Source organism: Ammospiza nelsoni, chromosome 6 (genome assembly GCF_027579445.1).
Source record: "Ammospiza nelsoni isolate bAmmNel1 chromosome 6, bAmmNel1.pri, whole genome shotgun sequence".
In the NCBI taxonomy this organism is placed as follows: Eukaryota; Metazoa; Chordata; class Aves; order Passeriformes; family Passerellidae; genus Ammospiza; species Ammospiza nelsoni.
In genome coordinates, this window is record NC_080638.1 from 24504788 (window position 1) to 24513338 (window position 8551).

General features: G+C 43.2%; 1 long non-coding RNA gene across 1 annotated transcript; it reads left to right on the forward strand.

Moving 5' to 3' along the window:
* The first annotated feature begins 4513 nt into the window (after window positions 1-4513).
* LOC132074136 (uncharacterized) lies at window positions 4514-8256 on the forward strand. The gene is made up of 3 exons (XR_009418590.1): window positions 4514-4597; window positions 7582-7673; window positions 8044-8256. It is a non-coding gene; the product is annotated as an uncharacterized LOC132074136 (long non-coding RNA).
* Window positions 8257-8551: the final 295 nt, after the last annotated feature.

The following is an 8551-nucleotide window of genomic DNA, read 5'->3' on the forward strand; positions in this document are numbered from 1 at the left end:
AACAGCACAATGTGGAAAGAGAGGCCCTCAAAGAGCAGGAAGGCCTCCAGGTCAGGAACTTTCAAAAGCTGTCCTGTGACCTTCCCACTACAGAGGGATGTACCAAGCTCAGGAGAACCCTCTTCCCTTTTTCTATAGTCTCTGGTGGTGTTGAGTGAGATAGGACTATTTGTTTTCCTTCTCTTGTTTTTCTAGTCCCTTTTCCTCTTGCCATAGTGTGCTACTTCACCAGCCGTGGAGTCAGATTTGCATAGAGATATTATTCAAAGATTAAATTTGTACCACTGCTCTGCTTCCCACTTCTCTTTCTTGGTGCCTTTTCTTTTGCATAGTTTCAAGATTATCTCAAAACTTTGGAATAAACAAGCTAGAGTCAAACACTGTTTGAACAGGCATTAGGTGGGTTTTTCCACCGACAAAATTGATAACATTTCTCATTTCTGACAAGAGATTAATTTTGTGACTCCCTTCAAGTTTTTTTCCTCAGCCTAGAAATCTGCTATCTGTCTGGAGTGCCGAGTGTTTCAGTTTTTATTGCTTTGAATGTGAAACACATCAATAACAGACAGGGAGATGCTAATCTCCAAGTCTCACTTGACTTTGAGTTTGTTTGGTGTCTGACTTGTAGTCTGCAAAGGGACTGTGACGAAACAGTGTTAATGCTTGTCACTAATTAGCTTCCTCACCTTCTCAGTGTCTGTGCCATCACCTGAGAATATTGCCTGCATGGTATCACAGGAGTGGCAGATACTCTGAATCTGGATACCAGTGCTGATGTACACTCCTGAAGTCCTGTATGGACAGTGACAAGGACTCAGCCAGATGGTTTTGCTTGAGAATGACTGGATATACTCTGTAAGGCTGTGTTTTATTTTCTTCCTGCAGCAAAGATACTCTTCAGCATCCAGACTGCATTTACTTATAATCTTTCCCAGGGTCAGTGTCCAGGATGTATTGCAATGTCTCTTGCATTTTGTGGTGTTGGTATCAGGAGGCTGTTACTGATTTCAGGTGTGCTACAGGAGCTTTCTTAGTAGCTATTAGGTGTCCTGGATGAGTGTGCTGAAGTGGCAGAGACTGTTATGCTGCTTATAAGGTTGATGCAGGAGAAAGGTATACTGAGTTGAGTCAAGCCAAATGGAGAGTGGGAGGAAGTTGAGTCAGAGATTCTAAGCATGCATCAAGAAGGAAACTTCACACATTTTTCTCTTTCTCTTTTGCAGAAACAAATAGGATTCTGTAATGACCTCAGATGTGTTGTGTGAATGGGTGTGGATGTGGGTGACTCTATGAGTGTCTCCATAACATGCTACAGATGTTTTTCTGTTTGCTTACTTGTTCTGGACATTTTGTTCAGTTCAGCTTTGTATTGTTTTCCAGACTGTTATAAAATAACTCATCCTCAGGCACTGGGCACTAGTTGGTGGAGGTATAGCATCCACTCATTTCACATTTACCACCTCCTGAGATTAGGAAGAGCTGCCTTCCTGTGCCAGAGTGCACCAACAGGCTCTGCAGCACTCCCTGCCCCTAGCAAGGGTTTTGGCTGCCTGTGCCCAGGAGCAGGGCTGCTGTGTGCAGCTGTAACCTGGGGTGAGACACTGTGAAACAAGCTGTGTGAGATCTGTGTGGAGCCTTGGCAGAGTCCCCCCTGGAGAGGCCTGGGAGAGTGGTGAGAGGCACTGTTAAGCCCAGGTCCCTTGTCCTTGCTGCAGCTGTGTTGCAGATATGCCTGACCACATTCCTACCCCCTGGTCCCTGACCCAGTGACTGGAATTCACAGCCTGGCTTGAGAGCTGCCTTGCCTTTGTGGGCTCGTGTGGCAACTGCTGGCCTGAGTTCAGCTCTGGTGAGAACCACTGGACACACTCTGCTGCCTGCACTCGTGGGTGGGAGCACTGCCCTGCTGCCACCCTCAGCCCCTGCAGAGCAGCCCCTCCTGCTGCTCTGACACCTTGCATCTGGCAAAGCTACAACTGAGATATGCAGGGCATCCCAAGCTTGTACTAATAAAACCAACATCCCTCACCACAGTGTAGTTTTGGAATGCATCCAAGAGGTTAAAGGCTTCATTTGGAATACTGATCACCTCCTTTGCACTAAGGCAAGCTTTTTTTGGTGGTGTTCAAGCTTCCAGGGAAAGGAAAACCCGACATCAGAGATGGAGGGAGACATTTGCAAGACAAGATTGGCTTTTCATACGTAGTATCACAACTTCAAAGTCCACTAGCTAGCACCAGTAGCACATGATTTATTTCAAAATAGTTCCACGTGATAAAGTATTTTGAGTGATCATATGTGCCTTTGGTGGGGATTGTTTAAATGTATTGGGTTTATGGAAAGTCAGTTAAGAGCAGTCCCAGCCTCAATGCATTAATGAGTGATGCAAACTGCACAATAGGTACAGCATCTCACATGTATTCACAGGGTTCTACACATAGAGTGCTTTAAAATAGAACCTCCTTATAGTTTTTATTTCCAAATAACACTGACAGCACTTCAGAGATCTAGCAGTTCATGTGAGAGAAGCCTTCCAGCAAAAAATGGGAATTGCTCTGGTTGTCTTTCATGTGAACTGGACCAAACTTACCACAGCCTTTAGAAAAGTAGTTTTCAGCTGCTTCTGTTTTTCTGACCAAAGAGACTGAAAACAGAGAGTGAAACAAAAGCATCTTACAGGCCACTGGAGGAGATAGAAGGAGACCATGTGAGGAGGGATTTTCTGGCTGTGATTCCCTTTTTTGCTTCCAAAGCCCTTGTCATATTCTGTATTCCACCTAATCCCCCAGATTCCAGTGCCAGCACCACTGGGGCAATCTGTGTGTCCTTTTCCAATCAGCAAATGGGGTAGCTTCCTACCTGGGGATGACTGACTCCTGCTGCTCAGAGATTCTCTTGACAGTTCCCACCATACTGACTGAATGGACTTTGCTTGGAGTAACAGGCCCTGACTGATGAAGCAGGTAAGGAAGGAGGAATACAGCAAATGATCTGATTCCTGACTTTCCCACATGCAAGTATCCTAAACTGTGGGAAAAACTCATCCACACTTCTCGAAGCCTCCACAATCTCTTCTTTGTGTCCTCTTTGATGGCAGAACTGACAGGAACTAAGTGAGACAACAATCAGCCTGTATACTTAATTAGTGCAATTTCCCTCAAGTGGCTTGCTGCTTTTAGGCATAGATATAATCTGCTGTGCATGACATCCATATCATTGATATTTGGAATAAAAGGTGGGAAAATATCTCCTTTTTCTCTGTGCTATCTCATCCATTCCTCATTGGTCACTAGGGATGTCTTCTACAGTCAAAACAGGACGGGGGGAAAGTACTGATGGGAGCTCAAAGGCACAGCCTAATGAATCTTGCCAAAATAAGTACCTGAGGAAAGGCACTGAACTTCTTCAGTCTCTGTGGCCCCCCTTCCACGCAGCAGAATCTGGGTGAGTGGTTCTGTGTGACTGCAATTGTAAGGTCCATGCCTGTATCTACAAGGAAGTTCTAAATACTAAGAACATGAACCTGGGAGAAGCTTGAAGTTCCATAAAGATGTGGCAGGACCAGCAACTCAAGAAACAGTTAGAAGTGCATCACTGAAGAAGAAAGTTTATTATGTAGTGAGTATTGCGTTTGTTTAAGACTGCAAACAGATACATAGTATTTTCATACATAGTATGAAATCAGGCACTTGAGCTGCCTCCCAGTTCCCCAAACCCACTGGTTTTACTGTATCCACACTGCTACAGACCCTCAGCTCTTCCCCCAGGCAGCAGCAGAAGTCAGCAGAGTGTGGACATGGATGTTCCCTGCCTGGTGCCTGCTTGCTGTGGCCTTGCAACACAGGACTAGGTATCAAAGGCCTTGGGTATTTCCTTGCTTTTCCCTAGCTCCTCTTGAAAAGCTGGCACCCACTGAGCTTTGTCCAATGACTGAAATGGGACCAAAATCAAAGCTATAATTTGTTTTCTGATAATCTCCTTCTTAGCCATTGGGAGCATTTAAGAGCAGAATTATCCACCTGTTGTCCATTATTCTACATGCCTCAAGAGAATTTCTATAGATAAGGCCTTGAGTCTTATCCACAACCTGGGATGTTCCTGCCCATGGCAGGGTGAGTGTGACTAGAGGATCCTTGGGGTCCATTCCAACCTCTTAACACTCTATGATTCTATGATTGTTAAAATTATTTTTCCATGCCATATTCTGGTCCCTTTCTGCAAGAAAATCACACCAAGCTTCGTCATCTTCGAGTCTAAGGGTCTGGGATCAAAGCAGCTGAGATTGATCCTGCTCCTATATGTTAGGTCTTTTGACCAATGCTCAGGAGAGCCTATGGGGAGGGATGGAATGCAAGAAAATATAGTGCAGAAGGCAGTCTCACACCTGAGGAGTTGCAGCTGTACCAATCACCAAAGATTAGGAACAGGCCTGCCCTTAATAGGCCACAGCTGTGTCCAATAAGAAGATGAGTGCTACAAAAGAGTGGGTTAGCTGGGTGAGGGGAGAGTTGGAGTTTGTTGGCTGTGCTGTGAGGAAGGAGAAGAAGGAGAAGTTGTTAGTGCTGTGAGGAGCTGCACATGAGAAATTGCTGAGACGGTATGGGAGCTCTGCAATAAGATGACAACAAGCCTAGTTCATACAGTTTAGCTGCATTTGGACATAGGAAGGTGAGGAGGTAGCTCAGCTCATCCTGACTCAAATGTGAGTGTAGTTTGTTATGATTCTACACATCCAGCTGCTACTGTCAGAAATGGCAAATTCTATAATATGGTGTCAATGGCTCCACTTCTTTTCTTATCTGGTCCTAGCCACATTTCAAAAACATGGTTTCTTAAACTCTGCTCCCACTTCTCAATTACTGCCATTCCTGTTTCAGAGAGTAACCTGCGTTGTCATAAGGAGCTGTTGAAAACTCCAGGGGAAGATTAATCACAACATTAATTTAGAAACCAGTAAAATATGAGTGATAGTATTGCTTCCCCTGGGGCTGTGGAAGAGTTAACAGTTTGAAGACAGTCAAACACAGATTCTAAATGGGGCTGCAGTCCTTTCAGAATCAACTGTTCTTTTTTGATAGGTTTTTGAATGGGAGGACTTGTAGAGGCTTCTAAGTAGCAATTTGGAGGGTAAGTATTAACTAATGGTTGATACTTTATTACAGTGCTAGAGGGCACTGTACTGTTGAAGGTACTGTTTATGGATCAAATATAATAGCTAGGAGCTAGACAGTTTAATGGCTTGAGATTCCTTTGCACGTTTTGTTAAAAAGACATGTTAATCCTGACAGTGTTGTAACTCATAATAATTGCACTCCCCCTGTCGCAGACACTCTCTCTGTTAAATTCTTTGTTGTCCTCACCCTGTGCGCTCCTTTCTTCTGAAAGTGTGCAAGAAAATGTAAAGTGCTGCCATTCTGGATAGAAAAGCATTCTGTATGCAGTTTGCACTGTTGCAAATGTCTGCATGTGGTTCAGGCCACGTGAAGTCTGCATTTGCTTTTCTGATTACAACTTGGGAAGCAGCCCTGCATGAAAATGGCCTTCTATCCAGTCAAATCAGCTTTGGAGTTGATAGATAAGGATGAAATGCACTTCCAACTGCTGTCAGTTCAGATAAACACAACTTAAAGCCCTTTTTACAGAATGCCCACCAGTTGTCTTAGAACACTATCAGAAAGCTGGTGTCCATCTCTGTGACTCTAAACAATTCTCACCTTGTGCACTTCAGTGTTACATGTTTCTCTGGGGAAAATTTGTTTCATCTCTGCTGCTGGACTTTTAATTTGAAAATAGGAAATAGTGACACTATCTGAAAATTCATACCTCGTCTACAAAGTTCTTTTTGAAAGTTTTGTTCACGCTTCTTTCCCTCTAAGATGTGTTTTCATAAACAAAACGTTCATACATTTGTCTAAAATATTAAAATAGTTTTGTTTTTAGATTAGAATTCAATTTCAAAGTTAAACAGGAATATTCACTTTTTAAAGTTTGTCTGTTTTTTCTCTTATTCTCACTTTCATTTTTTCTTACTAAAAAGAGAAAAAAAGGACGTTGAGGGTTTTACCTGCTTTTTAGAAATATTTGTAGTTATCAAATTTCCAACAAGTATTTATTTTTTATACACTTTTGAAAACCCAATCTCTAAGTTTTTACTTAGAAATTTATTCTAAAGTAACTTGACTAGTTCTCTTTCTGAACTTCAGTCAATGTTATCATCTAAGTTCTTCCTGTATAATCAAAACATGAGGGAAAGTATGTTATTGCTGTTTCTGGCCATCACCAAAAATAGCAGTCCCAGACAGTGATATCATGACAGCAAAGCAAAACCTTGAATGATGAACAGTCTGTGCTTTTACATGGTCCCAAACAGAAATACACACAGTCAGCAGACCTGTGAAATCTACTGTCCAGAAGATTTGTGGCAATGATTGGAGTGTCTTAGGAAAGAGTTTTCTGGTGGCAGGTGTGTTGTGGGTTTGGTCTTGGGTCACTGCCCAAGTGCACTGAAGGGACAACATGAAACTGAAGGTCAGGGAGACCCAAAGCTGTGAGGGCAAGCACCAACAGGGCAGCTGTTCCTATAAAAATAATAACTTTTATTGCCATTTTCTTTTACTGCAATTTTCTTTTTCTTTTCCAAATTGTGTGTATTAACTCAGAAGAAAGAAGATCACACTGAACACCTGAACTGTCTTCAGTGGCCTTTCCTACCTTTCAGAAAATGACTTCTTTCTTCACCTTGCATGGCTGTGCCTGCAAATCCCATCTTGCACATTCCCATGAGCCTGTTTACAGTGCAATTTCTGCTTGGCAATGAACTGCTATTTTTTCTGCTTCCCCTCCCATCCCCCTGCTCATGTTCTAAGCAGCTGTGAGGCGGGCTGATCCTTCTCAGGAAAAAAATCTAGCTGCTGGTCTGTCAAAGGAAGAGAATGAGCTCTCCACACTGCTCTGCATCCCATGGTTGGTCCTTCCTTCCTTCTTTTTCCCTTTCCCTTCTCCCATTCATCTCAGCTTACCTTTTTATTTCCCTGCTGCTGCCTTAGAAACTATGGTGTTCTCTCATTTTATTCTCTCCTCACCCATCTTCATGAGTTGAAGATATCAGAATCATGAAGGAAATTTTTCCAAGTCCAAATAATTGTTTTGAGGAGTGACTGGTTATTTTTTACATATTGGGTTTTTCTAGGGAGATACTTTACAAATATGCTGGGTTTGATTTAAATGGCAGCTCATATTAGAAAAGTGAGAAAGGCACCAGCACTGTCTGACATTTACCTGGAAGGCAGACAAGGAACTTGAAGGTGGATTTACAGCATTTCAGGAAGTTTCTTCCAAGTCCTATGCATCTCCCTCTCTAAAATACAAGAAATGCCAATGATTCCCACATATTAGAAAATGGTTTCCTTACTAGCTGTTGCACATCTGTGATTAGTTTATAAGGGTTTCATTTTGGTCCTAGCCCCTTATCCTACAGTACACTGAAGTGTTTGAGTTGTTTTGTTTTGTGACACTGCCAGTGGCTACAATCTTTATCCACAAAATCTTTCTTGTAAGAGTTCTCACCATTGTGTTTTGCAGTGGATGGCACAGTCTTGGGTGCCACAAGAACTTGCAAAACTACTGGACTAAGACAAGGAAGATGAAGATTGGTGCCCATTAGAAAGTCTCAGGTAACAGTGACTGCAAATGCTCCTCATTGCGGGTTGTGTGTTCCTGGATGTCTGGCTTACTCAGCCCCCTTACAGCACAGTTGTGTGCTCCTGGGTGCCATTTCAGTGCTATGATTTACCCTTTTCTCAAAATGTAGATTAATAATGGGATGCTGGCCAGCACACAGGGAAGCAGGCTAATGGCTGAGAGCGGGAAATAGCCAATTAAAGGATCAAAGTCAAGGAAATTAAGCCTTGAGAGGAAAGGGCACAAATTAGGGTGGGGTTGGGAAGAGCAGGGTAGTACTGGCCCTCAGGGGACACACCAGAGTAGGAAATGGGACCAAAATCAAAGCAGCTGAGGGCAAAATGCAACTGCTGTCCCTTGTAGGAATTGTCTTGGAAGGGAGAGAAGCAGCTCAGGAAGAGAGAAACGGAAAAGCTGTGTAATATGTACACCAATTTTGAGAATTGTTTATCTCCTACACCTTCGGGGCACTCCTGGTGAGCTGGGCTGTGCATACAGGGCTTCCCCTGTGATTCAGCACCTGCATTAGGTGCCTGCAAACTCCTGCTTCCCTTTTTGGCACTGCTCCACTTCCCCTTACTCTCCTTTCTTGCTGCTGACGCCTGCATCCCCCCTCACGTGGTTCCTCTCTGTTATCTCGCCTCTGCTTTTGAAGTAATACTTAAAAACATCCTTACTGATATTCCCCTGCTTTTGACAAGCTAGATCCTTAATTTTAAAGCCTTAACTATATGTAGATGTGACCCTACTAAACTAAACCAGCGATTTTCAACTTGGTTCAGCATGGCAGTGAGAGCATTCCTACTTTGGACTAGAGGGAGGCTGCTGAAGCCAACATGAGGTGGCTTGAACAGCACTGAAATAGGACATT